Genomic DNA, 16,970 nt, shown 5'->3' on the forward strand with positions numbered 1-16,970 from the left:
CGGCAGCGTAGCGTATCTCAGATACGCTACGCCCACACAAACTTACGGCGGGCTTTATGAATCTAGCCCCTAGAAGGCAACTTTCTAAAGTGCAAACCACTCATCAGAATGGGGCATAAAAGGGGGTTTGAGTGATTTTGAGCCTAGGTTCACATTGCTGTGGGTTAGAAACTCGCACAATTTCAACCCAGCAACACAGTCCAACTTCGGAGGCGATTTGACAGACATGAGGGCGGGTTCCTGCACAGATATCTATACAAATCACCTCCCAAAGTCGCCAAAAGTAGTATAGGAGCTAATTTTGTGAATCAGTGCAGCATTGCAAAGTCAGCACCGCACCGATTTGGACGTTGCTGGCAATAGCAGCCGATTTGGCATGTCAACTCGCATTGCCAAATCCTACCAATGTGAACCTGGGCTGCATGGTTGTTGGTTCCAGACGGGCTGGTCTGTGTATTTCAAAAACGACTGATCTACTGGGATTTTCACACACAACCATCTCTAGGGTTTACAGAGAATGATCCGAAAAAGAGAAAATATCCAGTGAGCGGCGGCTGTGTGGCAGAAAATGCTTTTTTTCATGTCAGAGGCACACATCCCAAACTGCAAAAACAAATTTGAGGGAGGTGGTCGTGGCTTAAACCATGCTACATATTGGGCGTGGCGTGGATATGCAGCACTGATTGGCAGCATTGGTGGGCACTGGCTGGATGCTCTGTTGTGTGCTTGTGACATATTTTGCTCTGCATTTCTGTAACGCCATCCTCTGGTTGTTTCAGTATGGGCAGATCTCAGCATGGTGTGCAATAAGGATAAGGCACAAAGCCTAGGCTGGCAAGCCTCTCCCCTCCTCCTCCTTCTCCTCCAACTGAGTGATTGACAGCAGCTGGAGAAAAACGCTGTCAGTGGACCGGAAGTTCAGGGCAGTGGCACTGTGCAACCTAGAGTCAGTGCTGGTGTATAGTAAATAAAGTTTTTTTCTTTTTTAACCACTTGCCGACCGCGCACCGTCGATATATGTCCACAAGGTGGCTCTGCTGGGCGAGAGCACGTAATATGACGTCCTCTCTCCCAGCCGCCACTAGGGGCGCGCGCGCGCCCCCCGCTCGCCCCCGACTCCCGTGCGTGTGCCTGGCGTGCGCGATCGCCGCCGGGCACACGCGATCGCTCGGTACAGAGCGGGGACCGGGAGCTGTGTGTGTAAACACACAGCTCCCGGTCCTGTCAGCAGGGGAAATGCTGATCTTCGGTTCATACAATGTATGAACCGAGGATCAGTGTTTCCCCTAGTGAGGCCACCCCCCCCCACAGTAAGAACACACCCAGGCATACTTAACCCCTTCCCCGCCTCCTAGTGTTAACCCCTTCACTGCCAGTGGCATTTTTATAGTAATCCAATGCATTTTTATAGCACTGATCGCTATAAAAATGCCAATGGTCCCAAAAATGTGTCAAAAGTGTCCGAAGTGTCCGCCATAATGTCGCAGTACCGAAAAAAAAAATCGCTGATCGCCGCCATTACTAGTAAAAAAAATATAATAAAAATGACATAAAACTACCCCCTATTTTGTAAACGCTATAACTTTTGCGCAAACCAATCAATAAACGCTTATTGCGATTTTTTTTTACGAAAAATATGTAGAAGAAAACGTATCGGCCTAAACTGAGGAAAAAAAATGGTTTTTTATATATTTTTGGGGGATATTTATTATAGCAAAATGTAAAAAATATTCATTTTTTTCAAAATTGTCGCTCTATTTTTGTTTATAGCGCAAAAACTAAAAACCACAGAGGTGATCAAATACCACCAAAAGAAAGCTCTATTTGTGGGAAAAAAAGGACGCCAATTTTGTTTGGGAGCCACGTCGCACGACCGCGCAATTGTCTGTTAAAGCGACGCAGTCCCAAATCGCAAAAAGTACTCTGGTCTTTGGGCAGCAATATGGTCCGGGGGGTAAGTGGTTAAACCCCATCCGTATCGTTTTTTCTGTGAACCTTTAGCCGGTATGCTGCCCCCCCCAACTGCTCTTCCTTTAGCTGCAGGGGCAGAGGGTTGGGTGTACACATGCTGCAGCCACGATGCATCCAGAACTATACCCCCATCACGGCAAAGGACCAGTGGCACTGGACTGAGGATGAAGATGAGGACAACGCTGGATTGTAGAAAGGGTAAGTAACTCTTGGGAATATTTGTATTCATCTGGAGGGAAAGGGGGAGGGACCATAAATGAAGAATAAACTAAAGAGGAACTGCAGTCTGCTCACATAATCTGGAATAAAAACATCTTTGCCATTCTGAAGCTTCCCTCCAACCACTTTGCATATTATTTTATATAGACTGAGATTCTGTACTTGCCAAATATGCTGCAGAAATCTCCCGCCACTGAGTCCGCCTGCATCCATTTTAATTGTGAGCTGCTGAAGCTGCTGCCTGTTCACTTCCTGGATTTACACAGAGGCACACATCCAGCTCTGCAGCTCTCATTGGGCCTCTTATGACTCACCCCCTCCCTTCCTGGCAAACTCTCACCAGAGTGAGAGAGAGAGCTGTGCATGATGTCATAAGCCTAGGATAATGACCAGACAAGAACCAGGAAGTGGGCTGTATAAGGTATTTACTGGCAGAAAAAAAATGTTTTACTATCCAAAGCTAAAACAACAACAACAAGGGCAGAAGATTTAATACATGGAATGATGAAAAAATGACTGAAGGTCCGCTTTAAACTTGAAGTTTAATTTTAAAGTGGAATGTCAGTGCACCTCCCAGGTGGCTTCACCCCGTTTTGGGCAGCATCATTATAACACATGCACAGATACCCCGATGGGCTCTGCTCTGCCTTCAGGTCCTGGCAGAGCCGGCTCACACATCTCCACTAGGGTGACCACGTGTCCCAGATTGCCCGGGACAGTCCCGCATTTTGCAGGTCTGTCCCGGGCACATTCATTCCAGGACAATACAGTGTTCCAGGAAGGAAACTGACACAGCTACCCCCTCCCGGGCCAATATGATGCCCCCAAAAAAGGCCGCCACATCACTGCTTTACTCACTGACAGTACTTGCTGGGAATGCCTGGAGGAGCACAATCCTCACCCCCTGCTTGTGATTGGAGAAATCATAAATCCCGCCTCTTGTGTCCAATCACTGTGCTGTGATTCGTTACAGAACAAGCTGATTTTTGGGAAGGGAGGGTGTCCCTGAATGGTAGTTTGGAAATGTGGTCACCCTAATCTCTGCGCACATTGGGGATTTTTCACGCATGCGCAAAGACAGGGAAGGTTTAGGACGTCCTTGGTAGCAGTCTTCGCACATAAATATATGGCATGGGGAAACTGGCGAATATGCAGATGTGCCGCAGGACTCTCTCGGGAAATGTGAAAATCCTGCTTTGCAGCACAGATAAAGTCATTTGTTCAAAATAAATAAATAAAGTCCATTTGTAAGAAAGGAAAAGGGGGGGGAGGCAGGGCAACAACATTTGTCATTTAGGATGAATGTCCATTTTAAAGTACTGTACAGTATATATACTTTTGGATAGAGTGGTGAGAGGATAGAATTTAACCACTAGATGGCTCTGCATGATACCAGAAAACATAGAGGACAATGAGAGCCACAAATATAACTACAGTAATGAAATACCGTATTTATCGCGGTATAACGCGCTCCCGCGTATACCGCGCACCCCTAATGTTGCCCCCAATCCTGTGGAAATTTTTTTTTTTTTTACTTACAGTTTTGGTGTCTTGCGCGGCGTCCATCGGCGGCCTCGTCAGGTCCGGCGTCCGTCTGCGGCTTCGGGTGTCCTCTTCGTCGGGTACGGGTCCTTCTGCGGCTTCCGGGGGTCCTCTTCGTCGGGTCCGGGGTCCGTCTGCGGCTTCGGGTGTCCTCTTCGTCAGGTCCAGCGTCCTTCTGCGGCGTCCTCGCGGCGTCCTCCCCGCTCGTTTCCCGCGCTGAGTTTAAATACTGCGCCGACATATACCGAGCGCAGTACACTCGTGTATCGTCGGGCAGGCTCGGCAACTCTCGCGCTGACGTCCTGTACGCTCAGGACGCCAGCGCGTGAAGTGCCGAGACTGCCCGAAGATACACGAGTGTACTGCGCTCGGTATATGCCGGCGCAGTATTCAAACTCGTGGCGGGAAAGCGGGTATCGGCGTATATCGCGCACCCACGATTTTGCCCTGATTTTCAGGGCAAAATAGTGCGCGGTATAATAATATTAGTTCTAATTAGTAATGCAGTAAAACCTTGGATTGCGAGCATATTTTGTTCCGGAAACATGCTTGTAATCCAAAGGACTTGTACACTACACAAGGCCGACCTGCAGGCGGCCTTTTATAGTGTGGGGCGTGTACTAAACCCCCTGTGCCATAATTGGCCAAAGCCACCCTGGCTTTGGCCAATTATGTCTCTCCGTTTTTTGCAAGCTGTGATTGGCCAAGCATGCGGGTCATAGTGCATGCTTGGCCAATCATCAGCCAGCGATGCACTGCGATGCCGCAGTGAATTATGGGCCGTGACACGCCACTCGAATTTGGCGCGAACGGACCGTAACGTTTGTAATTCGACGAACGGTCGAACATACGATGTTCGAGTCGAACATGATTTCGACTCGAACACGAAGCTCATCCCTAGTGACCAATAGGTGTCCTTATGTACAAGGGACACACCATCTGTCTCCTCTCCCTGACTGAATGTGGATCTGTGTGTTTACACACACCGATCCGCAGTCCTGCTCAGTTACTAGGCAATCGCGGGTGCCCGGCGGACATCGCGGCTGCCGGGCACATGCATCTGGTCACCAGTGACGTGGCGGTGCCCCCTAGCGGCTCGGGAAGGCAAAATGTCATATGACGTCTGGCCAGAACGAGAGCCTCATGGTCCCGCTGTCATATGACGGCAGGCGGTGGGCTAGTGGTTAATCTGTAGTATGTCATCTCTTGAATGCGGCCAAAGCATGTATACCTTGTACTTGGAAGCAAAGACAACCCCCATCAGTGGGACTTTGGCTTAAGAGAGTAGAGGAAATGAATCAAATGGGAGAACTGATATGGACAGCTTGACATAAAAGAGAGACCTACCGGAAAACATGGTCTGCAAGGAAAATTCTTTATTAAAGGGGTTGTAAAGGTACAATTTGTTTCCCCTGAATAGCTCCCTTACCTTAGTGCAGTCCTCCATCACGTACCTCATCCTTCCATTTTGCTTTTAAATCTCCTTATTTCTTCTGAGAAATCCTCACTTCCTGTTCTTCTGTCTGTAACTACACACAGTAATGAGAGGCTTTCTCCCTGGTGTGGAGTGTCGTGCTCGCCCCCTACCTTGGACTACAGAGTCAGGACGCTCTCTACGTTGCAGATAGAGAAAGGAGCTGTGTTTTAGTGGGCGCCCTGACTCTCCTGTAGTCCAAGGGAGGGGGTGAACACGACACTCCACACCAGGGAGAAAGCCTTGCATTACTGTGTGGAGTTACAGACAGAAGAACAGGAAGTGAGGATTTCTCAGAAGAAATAAGGACATTTAAAAGCAAAATCGAAGGATGAGGTAAGTGAAGGAGGACTAGACTAAGGTAAAGGAAGCTATTTAGGAAAACAAATTGTACCTTTACAACCCCTTTAATTCAAAAGAGGGTGGAACCCTTCAGGGATCAGTATAAAGGAGTGCCATACCCTGGATAATGGGAGCTGGGGGGCGAGAGGTGGAACCCAGTGGAGTGGAGAGGGGGATACAATTTTTTTTTTGTTTTGTTTTTGTGTCGTGATTATTATCCTTGTTGATGTTTTGTTCTGTAATGTGTTTGTCGTGTCATATGTTCGATGGTAGGGGTAAATGAAGGGGAGCGATAGAGATAGATAACGTACTATGAATATTTGATTAGACCGAGCCAGTAGACATGTGCACAACAAAAAAAATGCTTTGTTTTTTTTTTGTTTCATCTCGTTCCGTAGATTCGTAATTTCGTAAAACGCAAGTTTTCCTATTCGGACCCATTCGTCTTTGCGTAACAGTTTTATACTGAATGATTCATAATTCTGTCTAATTTATTTTCGCTGATTCGAAATTCGTAATTTTGTTAGATAACAAATTTACGAACAGACAAAGAAACGGATTTACAAAACAAATGAAAATACGAACATACGAATGAAAATACGAACAAAGGGCCAGATTCTCAAAGGCGTTACGACGGCGCAATGCCATTTACGCCGTCGTAAGTCCTAATCTGGCCCGGCGTATCTATGCGACTGATTCATAGAATCAGTTACGCATAGATATCCATTAGATCTGACAGGCGTAAGGCTCTTACGCTGTCAGATCTTAGATGTAATTTTTTTTCCCGCCGCTAGGTGTCGCCGACGTCGTTTTCCCCGTTGTCTATGCAAATTAGCTATTTACGCGAATTCCCGAATGTACGCGCGGACGACGCAGTGATTTTACGACGTTTACGTAAGCGTAAACTTGCCCCTGCTATATGAGGGGCAAGTTTACGTAGGTCCGTCGTATGCCATGTTAAGTATGGCGTCGGGTCAGCGTCGGCTTTTTCCGTCGTTTTCGTAAGTTGTCCGCGAATACGACTTTACGTCAATGACGCTCACGTCGGCGTCTTTCCGTCGTGAGCTGGAGCATGCGCACTGGGCTATTTTTCCGCCCGGCGCATGCGCAGTTCGATCGGCGCGGGGGCGCGCTTAATTTAAATACAAGCCGCCCCCTTTGAATTACGCGGCCTTACGCCGGGCCAATTACACTACGCCGACGCAAATTACGGAGAAATTGCTTGGAGAATACGGCACTTGCTCCAGTAAGTTGCGGCGGCGTAGTGTAAATGGCTTACGCTACGCCGCCGCAGATTCTACAAGAATCTGGCCCAAAGCAGGGGTCAAGTCCTGGGGAAAAAAGTGTGGGAACTCCCACCCAAGATCCACTACCCCACAAAAAAAAAAAAAAAAATGATACGCTCATATGCATAATTTCTAAACCACATGTTCTTTCTAAATCCCGCGATAACCTCCGCAATGTCTCCTGGGAACAATGACACAAGGTCCCAGGAGACATTGCGGCATCGAGGAAGTGACGGAATACCCACACACTACCCGATGAATCCATATACAGGAAGCGGCCAGTAACATAAAGGATTACTAAGGTTCCCCTGCCCCTGACAGTGACTCGAGCTGGGCATCGCCGCTTAGTGAAGGATTGGCAAGGGCAGCTCGGCTGCTCTCGGCTGCTCTAGTCCTGCAAAGGGAACTGCGTTCCTGCTGTGAAAAATGTGCAGGAACTCCGTTCCCACGCGTTCCCGCAGGACTTGAGCCCTGCCAAAGGATTTAAAATACGGAATGCAATTCGTTCGTAAATAGATGTCATTTTCGTTCTTTTGCTGTTTCGGTGTTTCGTATTTTAGTAAGATTGTCCAATCGTACGTTTGTATTTTCGCTTGTTCTTTATTTTGCTTATTCGTAATTTTCGTATTTTGGTTCTTTCAGCTTTTCGGATGTTCGAATTGATCCGAATGTACGAATACTAACAAATTTGTACGAAAATCCATTCGTTACGAACGGGAACGCACATGTCTACGAGCCAGTAAATGCATGACTAAGGGGAGATGAATACCTGGAGAAATAAATGGTCTACTGTGATCATGAATAGAATGAATGTAAGTTTTGAAATGTAACCATCATTTTGTTGAAGGAATATGTCTATTATGATTTATGTTATGTTGATGATATACGGAAACTGTCTTGAAGATCCTCCTTTTTATTTTTATTTTAAATATAGAAAAGATATAAAAAAAAAGCATACCTTCTCAACGCACATAAGACCTCTCTGATTTGTAGCGCACACCTTTAGATAAAGGTAAACCAAACAAATGTTCATTCTTTGCTCCATTAATAAATACGGCACAATCATCTTGGCTATGTAACGCTCTTGTTTAGACGTCATAAATAAGTTCCACCACCCTTTCGTGACTTACCAAACCTGGCTACAAACCATGTCATGTTCAACCTAATAATCCCTCCTTTTATCCAATAACAGTTTGATACATTTTGATTAAACACTGTCATTTTCCTGACTGACTCCATGGCAGCCTACGTGTGGGTTAATCCCGCCTCCTCTCCAATGCTATAGGACCCCATACCCATAAAAGTCAGCTCACCTATCAGTACTGTGTTCCTTTTTTGTCCTCCTCATGGACCTACATCACGTTTGTTCCTGCTGGCGTCCGTTTGCAATATTTCCTGAATTTTTGGCATATCATCCATGCGGTACAGCTCAGGGCTGAGCTACGAGTTGGCCTGTGCAATTCTTTGGCAGTATACACTCCATAGAGAAGAAGGGATCTGCCGCTCCAGCTGAGTGCACTAAGCAATCAGTGTCCTCTCAGAAGCCTGGGTGCAGGCAATGCATGGAAACAAAGCTTGAAAGGAAAAAGGTGAACAAATGCACTTCCAAAAATATATACCCCAGTAATGGAATGGAGGTTGCCACGGTATGCCTGAAGGTGGACGCATCAACGGCTGGCAAGGTCTGAACCTTTTTCACTTCCTCCATGGCAGTCGCCTCTGTGTCTATTTGTTTGTTTGTTTCCCTTTATTTTCTGGTACTCTCCGGTACCTCTGTGTCCCCTCACGGCGCATGGAATGCATTTGCGTTCCAGGGTGCCACGGTACTTCCGGGTCACGGACGCTGCCACCGCTCTGCGCATGTGCGGGGCCTCTGTGATAGTGAGGCCTGGCTCTCGTGTTCACGCAGTGGCAGGTGGTCCGGCGACCGCGCAGGTGCCGTTAGGCTGTCTTCACGGCGCAGGCGCAAGGTGGAGGGGGCGGTGACGTCACCAGGCCGGGGATTCAAATGTCTGCCTCCTGTCAGTGCGGGAATTTTCCTCAGACAGTGAGCGGTGGCTTCCCCCATGCTGAGTCTGCACCAGGATGCACTATATGTAAAAAAAAAAAAAAAAAAAAATTAAAAAAAAAAAATGTATATTTTTGATAATATAAAAACAAAAAATAATAATAAATAGATGTTTTTTCTTCTGGTTGGCTTCCCTGGCCTGGGTAGCATTTATGGGTCATCCGCAGACTGTATGTATTTTTTGCTGACGTCCTGTCCAGAGGTTATGGACAGGTCACTGCCTTTTTGCAGCCAGCCCTTGCGCACTGGGTAGGTGCAGGCAAGGGGAGGGGGCTGAGGTTGCATTCTCAAGGGTTTGAGATTGCGTTTGGTGTCCCCACCCCCCAATCTTTCTTTTGCAGCTCTTTCAAAAGATCGGACCAGCAATTTGTGGTCCAGGATGTCCGAGACCTTGCCAGACCACAACTTTCTCCATTTATTGTCTAGATCTAGACGAGATTCGCCGTCTAGACAGAAGAGGAGAAGTCACATTCCTCCTGCAACTGGAGGTGAAGCCGCATTCCTCCTGCAGCTGGAGAAGTCACATTCCTCCTGCGGCTGGAGAAGTCGCATTCCTCCTGCGGCTGGAGAAGTCGCATTCCTCCTGCGGCTGGAGAAGTCGCATTCCTCCTGCGGCTGGAGAAGTCGCATTCCTCCTGCGGCTGGAGAAGTCGCATTCCTCCTGCGGCTGGAGAAGTCGCATTCCTCCTGCGGCTGGAGAAGTCGCATTCCTCCTGCGGCTGGAGAAGTCGCATTCCTCCTGCAGCTGGAGAAGTCGCATTCCTCCTGCAACTGGAGAAGTCGCATTCCTCCTGCAACTGGAGAAGTCGCATTCCTCCTGCAACTGGAGAAGTCACATTCCTCCTGCAACTGGAGAAGTCGCATTCCTCCTGCAACTGGAGAAGTCGCATTCCTCCTGCAACTAGAGGAGACGTTGCATTCCTCCTCCGACGAGAGGAGACGTTGCATTCCTCCTCCGACGAGAGGAGACGTTGCATTCCTCCTCCGACGAGAGGAGAAGTCGCATTCCTCCTCCGACGAGAGGAGAAGTCGCATTCCTCCTCCGACGAGAGGAGAAGTCGCATTCCTCCTCCGACGAGAGGAGAAGTCGCATTCCTCCGACGAGAGGAGAAGTCGCTTTCCTCCTCCGACGAGAGGAGAAGTCGCATTCCTCCTGCAACTAGGAGAGGTAGCATTCCTCCTACATCTAGGAGACGCAGCATTCCTCCTGCAACTGGAAGGAGACGCAGCATTCCTCCTGCAACTGGAAGGAGACGCGGCATTCCTCCTGCGACTGGAAGGAGACGCGGCATTCCTCCTGCGACTGGAAGGAGACGTGGCATTCCTCCTGCGACTGAAAGGAGACGTGGCATTCCTCCTGCGACTGGAAGGAGACGTAGCATTCCTCCTGCAACTGGAAGGAGACATGGCATTCCTCCTCCAACTAGAGGAGACGTTGCATTCCTCCTCCAACTAGAGGAGACGTTGCATTCCTCCTCCAACTAGAGGAGACGTTGCATTCCTCCTCCAACTAGAGGAGACGTTGCATTCCTCCTCCAACTAGAGGAGACGTTGCATTCCTCCTCCAACTAGAGGAGACGTTGCATTCCTCCTCCAAATAGAGGAGACGTTGCATTCCTCCTCCAAATAGAGGAGACGCTCCATTCCTCCTCCAAATAGAGGAGACGCTCCATTCCTCCTCCATTCACCTTACCCACTGCCGTGACAGCCGCTCTGAACGCAGAGCCTGCTGGGGATATGGGACACGAGTCCCGGAGGGCAAGTCCTTATGTGACCAATGTGATGCCCAGGCGGTTGAGGGAAATAGAGACTGGAAACTATGAAGTATGAAAAGTCTCTGGTGAAATATGTGGTAGATCAATCCCTAAAGAAATGGGATACATCCCACACACGGAGCCAGTCCACCATTCTACATGGCTCCTTGGCTGATGCGGCCCAAAGGATTTGGATCCTTACAGCCCTACGCTGCTTCTCCGGATTCTTCGGTCAGCGAGCTGGAAGGTGATGTAAAGTGTCAGCGGCCTTGATGGCTCTTTGGCTCCCCCACTAGTCAGGATGGTTAAGGAGACCCTTAGGTGGGTGGACCCTTCCACCCCCGGCTAAGCGAAGAGGTTCTTTAAGATTCTTACGGAGTTAAAGGATATCATCGGAGTGGACTATGGTGGACATGAAAACTGCTTCATCAAAAAAAAAAAAAAAAAAAAACATTTCCAGAGTATACCCCTTCATGACAGAAGAAGTGAAGTCTCTGGGAACACTCCCCCCATAGTTGCAGCATTAATACGGTTGGCTAAATGGGTTACCATTCTTTTAGAAGATCCTGCGTCCTTCAGGACGGGCTGGAGAGAAGAATAAGCCAAGACCCAAGAAAATCTATGGGATGGCTGTTGACCTGACCTGGCGCTAACAGCTATGGCTAAGGCTTTGGAAACCTGGACAGAGAACATATGTCTCCATACTCAAGCCTCGGTCACGGTTAGTGGGCCTTATACTTACGTCTTCCCCAAGGTTAGGCGTCTGTTTGATCGGAAGAGTTTCTAGTATGGAAGGTTCTGAACGCTCGGGAGAAGCTCACCCTTAAAGGCCTGGCTGAAACTTCTGGCACATCTGTGTGGACTTAAATCGTTGAAGTCGCAGGGAGCAGCGGTACATGTCCCAAGGGACGGAAATTCCCAGGGGGTATACCCCCCCCCTCTCTCGTAGCACAAGAGAAAAGGTTTATGGCGACCAGTGACAGTCTTAGCTTACCTAAACAAGTATATGTAGTATGAAGGGTCAAATGTAGACTCCGTCTGGCTATTCTTAATCCACTTAAAATACTTACCTCCATGTTCTGGTGGCGAAGGAGTTTCTCAAATACCTCCGGTTGCAAGTTGGACGATAACATCTACATTTCATCTTCCTTCCTTTTGGGCTGTCAACCCCACCCAAGTCTTCTCTAGAATTCATCTGGCCATAGTGGCTCTCATCAGAACGTACGTCCTTTCACTACTTCAACCTCCTGTTGCTGTCCCAAGACAAAGGGTAGCTGCTGGTTCACAGGGAGAAGGTAGTCTCCACCTTGGCCAGCTGTGGATGGCTAATAGATCAGTGAAAGAGCCACCTAGAACTAGTCCAGCGCCCGCTGTACTTTGGAGCCCAGCTTTGTTTTTTCTATAGTGGAAGGCACCATCGCACTCCCAGTGGGGAAGATCTCGTTTTTTCCAGAGGAGAATTAAATTTCTCTTCATGGCTGAAGACCTCATGGTATCAAAGATTATCGGCCCAATGGGCTCCACGATCTCTATGGTCAAGTGGTCCCTGCAGACGTACGCCCTTCTTTCCAGCTAGGTTGTCGACAGCAACGGAAACCAAGGGGCAACAGTCAACCTATTTCACGTATCGAGGATGAGGGGCAACCTCTTCTGGTGGCTTCAGTTCTAAACCGGCGTAATTGCCCCATCTCATGGGTCATGGTCACGACTGATGCCAGCAGTTACGGTTTGAGAGCCCTCTGCAGAATGGATCCTGCTCCAAGACAAATTGGCTATGCTTCTTCTCATCCCGGGCTAGATCGTTCTGGAGCCTCAGGCAGCTTAGGGTGCCCTTCAGTCCTTCTCCCGTCTCCATAAGGGGGAGTCAGTTTCATTAAGAATGGTCGACACCACGGCGATCTCCTATATGAAGAGTTTGAGGGAGCACTCGGGGGGAGGTCAAGCCCATTCTGTCTTGGGACCAGAAGAACCTGTCCAGCATTTCAGCGGCTTGCATCCCCGGAGCCCAGATTGTCCAAGCGGACTTCCTGACGCGTATTCGGTTAAACACCAACAAGTGGTCTATTCATGTGCAGACATTCAAGTGGATCCTGTTCCTGGGAAGTCAATTCCGAAGTGGATCTATTCTCTTCACTGGCAACTTCAAGCTTAAGAGGGATTTCACTCAGGGCCGTACAGTTAAGGCCTCCGGTATGGATGTCCTGACAAATCGATTGGGTTCCAAGAGGGCATACGCCTTCTGACCACTCGCATTCATCCTCACGTTCCTAAAAAGACCTCATGCGGAAGCGATCTAAGTGATGGTAGTATCTCCTTATTGGCCGCACAAGCTTTGATTTTATTTTCCCTCCCTGAGCTAGCTCAGCTTTTGGGATCAGGTGCCTCATCCTCTCAGGCTGGATTCTTTTTTCCTCGAGGGTCAGTTCTGCACCCCTGTCCGGTTTGGGTGCGCTTTAAGTCTGTTTTTTTTCATTCTCATAAGCTCTAAGGAAATGGGCATGAATTAGGTATTTAGGGAGGCTGAGCCTCTGTCAAGAATGATTGTGGCCTGAATCGTTCAGTCCATCCAACAAGCTTGTAGAGTCGAGGGCTTGGCTCCTCCGGAGCCAGTGAAGGCACTTTCCACCAGGAGTATGGTGGTTTAATGGACAGCAGTCCAGCACATTGCTCCAGATGTTATCTGTGAAACGGCCCTATGGCCTCTGTCATGTTACATGATATTATTTTTATTATGTACTGTCTCTTTAATCCCTATCTAGTTTGACTCTTGTGGCATTCCTTAGTTTGCATGCTGCTCAGTCTCCTCCCCCTCTTTTCTGTATCAGTCATTTCAATGCTGTACTTCATGTGACCTGTATGTTTCTTCTACCTGCATGTAAGAATCGTTCTTTTATCTGTTGTAACTTGCATTCTACGGATCATACGACGAATAAACATCGCCAGATCTTCTTTCATGTGAGTTGTGACTGAGTAAGCTATCTGGAAAGGTGATTTGGGATGGATAATCTCTTCAGGGCAATGAGCTCCATGTGCTACTGAAACCCACATTCATAGCCTTAGCAGCCGATTCAGAATAGTAAAAGAACGTATCCAGCAGCCTGCACAGAGATAACTGCGTCACAGAACAGATCATAGTGAAGTGTAACTGTGTGTATTGCATGAGAATTCTGCATACAACCCCAGCACAGCTTGTTACAGCTCCTCACAGTATACAGACACTCTTCACTGCTACAGCCAAGCCTGTGTACTGCAGGCCATCATGAGTGGAAAGGGCTCAGTGTGTGATGAAACACCACAGCATGCTTCACACAGAGAAAGCCAGGATGAGGACCCAGAGTCCACTGCATTGACCAAACGCTCTGTGAAACCCACTTGGAAGGTTAAAGAGAACTATGAATCCATGAGAACTGAACTAGCAACCAGTTTGAAGCAGATTTGGGATAAAATCCTCACCCACATTGATGTGATTTCATGTCCCAGCCATGAGGTACTGCAACTAGAGGGCGCCATAAAGCATCTCTCTGCTTCACACGAACTGTACCAGACTACAAGCAACAAGTATAAAACTATTCTGCAAAGCATCAACACTGAGGAGTCCTTAGAGCAACTTAACAATGCCCAGCTTCTTAATGAGGAAAGAGAAAGCTTTATCCAGCGAACTAAAGCAAAGGCAGAAGCAAAATTAATGCTGCCACGGGACACTGTATCTCACAAATCTGTATCCACCAGACGTTCTAAAGGTTCCTCTAGATCCCGAAGTTCAAGGCACTCAACGCTTAGTGAACAGCTAATGAATGCCCGCGCCGAAGCAGAGGCTATCAAGGTACGGGCCGCATATGCAAAAAAGAGAGCAGAAATGGAAACCGAGGCAGCGCATCAAAAGGCAGTAATGGAAACCGAGGCAGCGCATCAAAAGGCAGTAATGGAAGCCGAGGCAGCGCATCAAAAGGCAGCAATAGAAGCTCAAACGGCACGTCAAAGGGCAGCAATTGAAGCTTTAAAGGAACAGAGCAACTACGAGGCAGCTGCAGCAAAACTAAAGGTTTTGGAACAAGCTATCGGTGCAGATGAAGATGCTAGCGAAAGGGTCAGCGTCAAGGCAGATGTAGAAGATCCTTTTGAACGCACTAAGAACTATGTTCTAAACCACAGCAGTGAACACTCAATTACCTCCACGTTTCACGGCAACGCAAGGACTTCACCACATCATCAGGTAAAAGCTGTTCCAGCCACTTCCTACATGCAAACCCACCCCAGTGCAGCTCCCGACTGTCATGCTGATCCCGCATATGTCACAAAACGGCACACTAATCCGCAAGCAAGTCGCCAGCCTCCTGCTAACAGTACTGTTCCAGACCTTCACCCAACAATTCAGCTGAATGCCCTTGCTGCACCATATCTTCCCACGTCTCTTTGCAACGATACCATAAACAATGCTATCCACAACAATCAACCAGCAACCTCCTATGTAAAGTCAGAGGCAACCGATACAACAGAGGTAGTAAAGTACTTACTTCGACATGAGCTCGCCAAGTCAGGCCTAGTAAACTTCGACGACCATCCTGAAAATTATAGAAGCTGGAAAGCCGCTTTCAAAACTACATTAGGCGGTATCGGTTTTACTGCCGATCGTGAGCTGGATCTGCTGATCGGGTTGCTTGGCCCACAGTCAACAGAACGTGTCAAGAGCCTCAGGTCAGTTTACATCGACAATCCAACTGCAGGTCTCACCGCAGCATGGGAGCGTCTAGAACAGACTTACGGTAGTCCTGAAGCCATAGAGAATGCATTGCTCAAACGATTGGAAAATTTCCCAAGGATATCTGGTAAGGACAATATAGAGTTCCAGAGACTCAGCGACCTTCTTCTCGAAGTCCAGCTTGCCAAAACTGACCCTAAGCTACCTGGCCTCAGTTACCTGGACACTGCTCGAGGAGTTAACCCTATCGTTTGCAAGCTTCCGCATGGCCTACAAGAAAAGTGGATCCAAGTTGGGTCATCATACAAACGGGAAAACAAGGTTTCCTTTCCCCCGTTCTCCTACTTCTGCAATTTCGTCAGGAACATTGCTGACACCAAGAACGATCCTAGTTTTGCATTCAGCGAGTTCAATACTCCCTCACCTAAAGGTGACAACCTACATACTAGCTACAGGAACCGCAGAGGTCCCGTGTCCGTTAGGAAGACAGACATTATTCCCACTCCCGCCCCAAACAAGAGCGGCAAGATCGAAAACCCAAACCGATTATGTCCCATCCACAAGAAGCCTCATCCCCTCAAAAAATGTATCGGTTTCAGAAAGAAGCCCCTACAAGAACGAAAGGAACTCCTAAAGACTTTTGGGGTATGTTATAGATGCTGTGCTTCCACCGATCACTTTGCCAAGGAATGTAAAACTTCTATCAAGTGCATAGAGTGCGGTTCCGAGGACCATGTGCAAGCACTCCATCCCCTTGAGTCCAATCCTTCACAACATGCAGACCTTCCTCCTGGGCAGAACCACAGCGGGAAGAGTACAGATCACGTACCTAATTCCACCATGGTATTTTCTTCGTGCACTGAAGTCTGTGGGGAAGACCACTGTGACAAATCTTGCGCTAAAATATGCCTAGTGAATATTCATCACAAGGATCAGCCAGAAAAGACTTTAAGGGTGTATGCTATCTTAGACGATCAAAGCAATCGATCGCTTGCACGATCCGAACTGTTCGATCTATTTTGCACAAAGGGAGAGGTTCACCCTTACACCTTAGGCACTTGTAGTGGAACTACAGAGGTTTTTGGAAGAAGGGCTCATGGATTTATTGTGTCTTCCCTAGAAAATAACCTACAATTACCCTTACCTACACTTGTAGAGTGTAACCAGATACCAGCCAACAAAGAAGAAATACCTACACCAGAAGTTGCCTCCTACCACCCTCATCTAAGGTCAATAGCCAGTGAAATCCCACCACTTGACAAAGATGCTAAAATCCTTCTTCTGCTGGGAAGAGATATTCTAAGGATCCACAAGGTACACAGGCAGGTCAGCGGACCTCCAGAGGCCCCATTCGCCCAGTACCTGGACTTAGGCTGGGTCATCATAGGCAACGTCTGTATAGGCAAAATGAAAAGGCCTACTAACATTTCTTCATTCAAGACAAATGTATTGCCAAATGGTCGTAATACTCACTTTGAGCCATGCCCACATCACTACTGGGTAAAGGAGAAGGTAACTAGCTGCAAGTTGCAACATTGCAACACAAACCTTTCCCGCACCTACGATGACAGCTTTGGTTCTACAGTTTTCAACGTAAGCAGTGAAGACGACAAGT

This window comes from Rana temporaria, chromosome 5, assembly GCF_905171775.1.
Source record: "Rana temporaria chromosome 5, aRanTem1.1, whole genome shotgun sequence".
NCBI classification, from domain to species: Eukaryota; Metazoa; Chordata; class Amphibia; order Anura; family Ranidae; genus Rana; species Rana temporaria.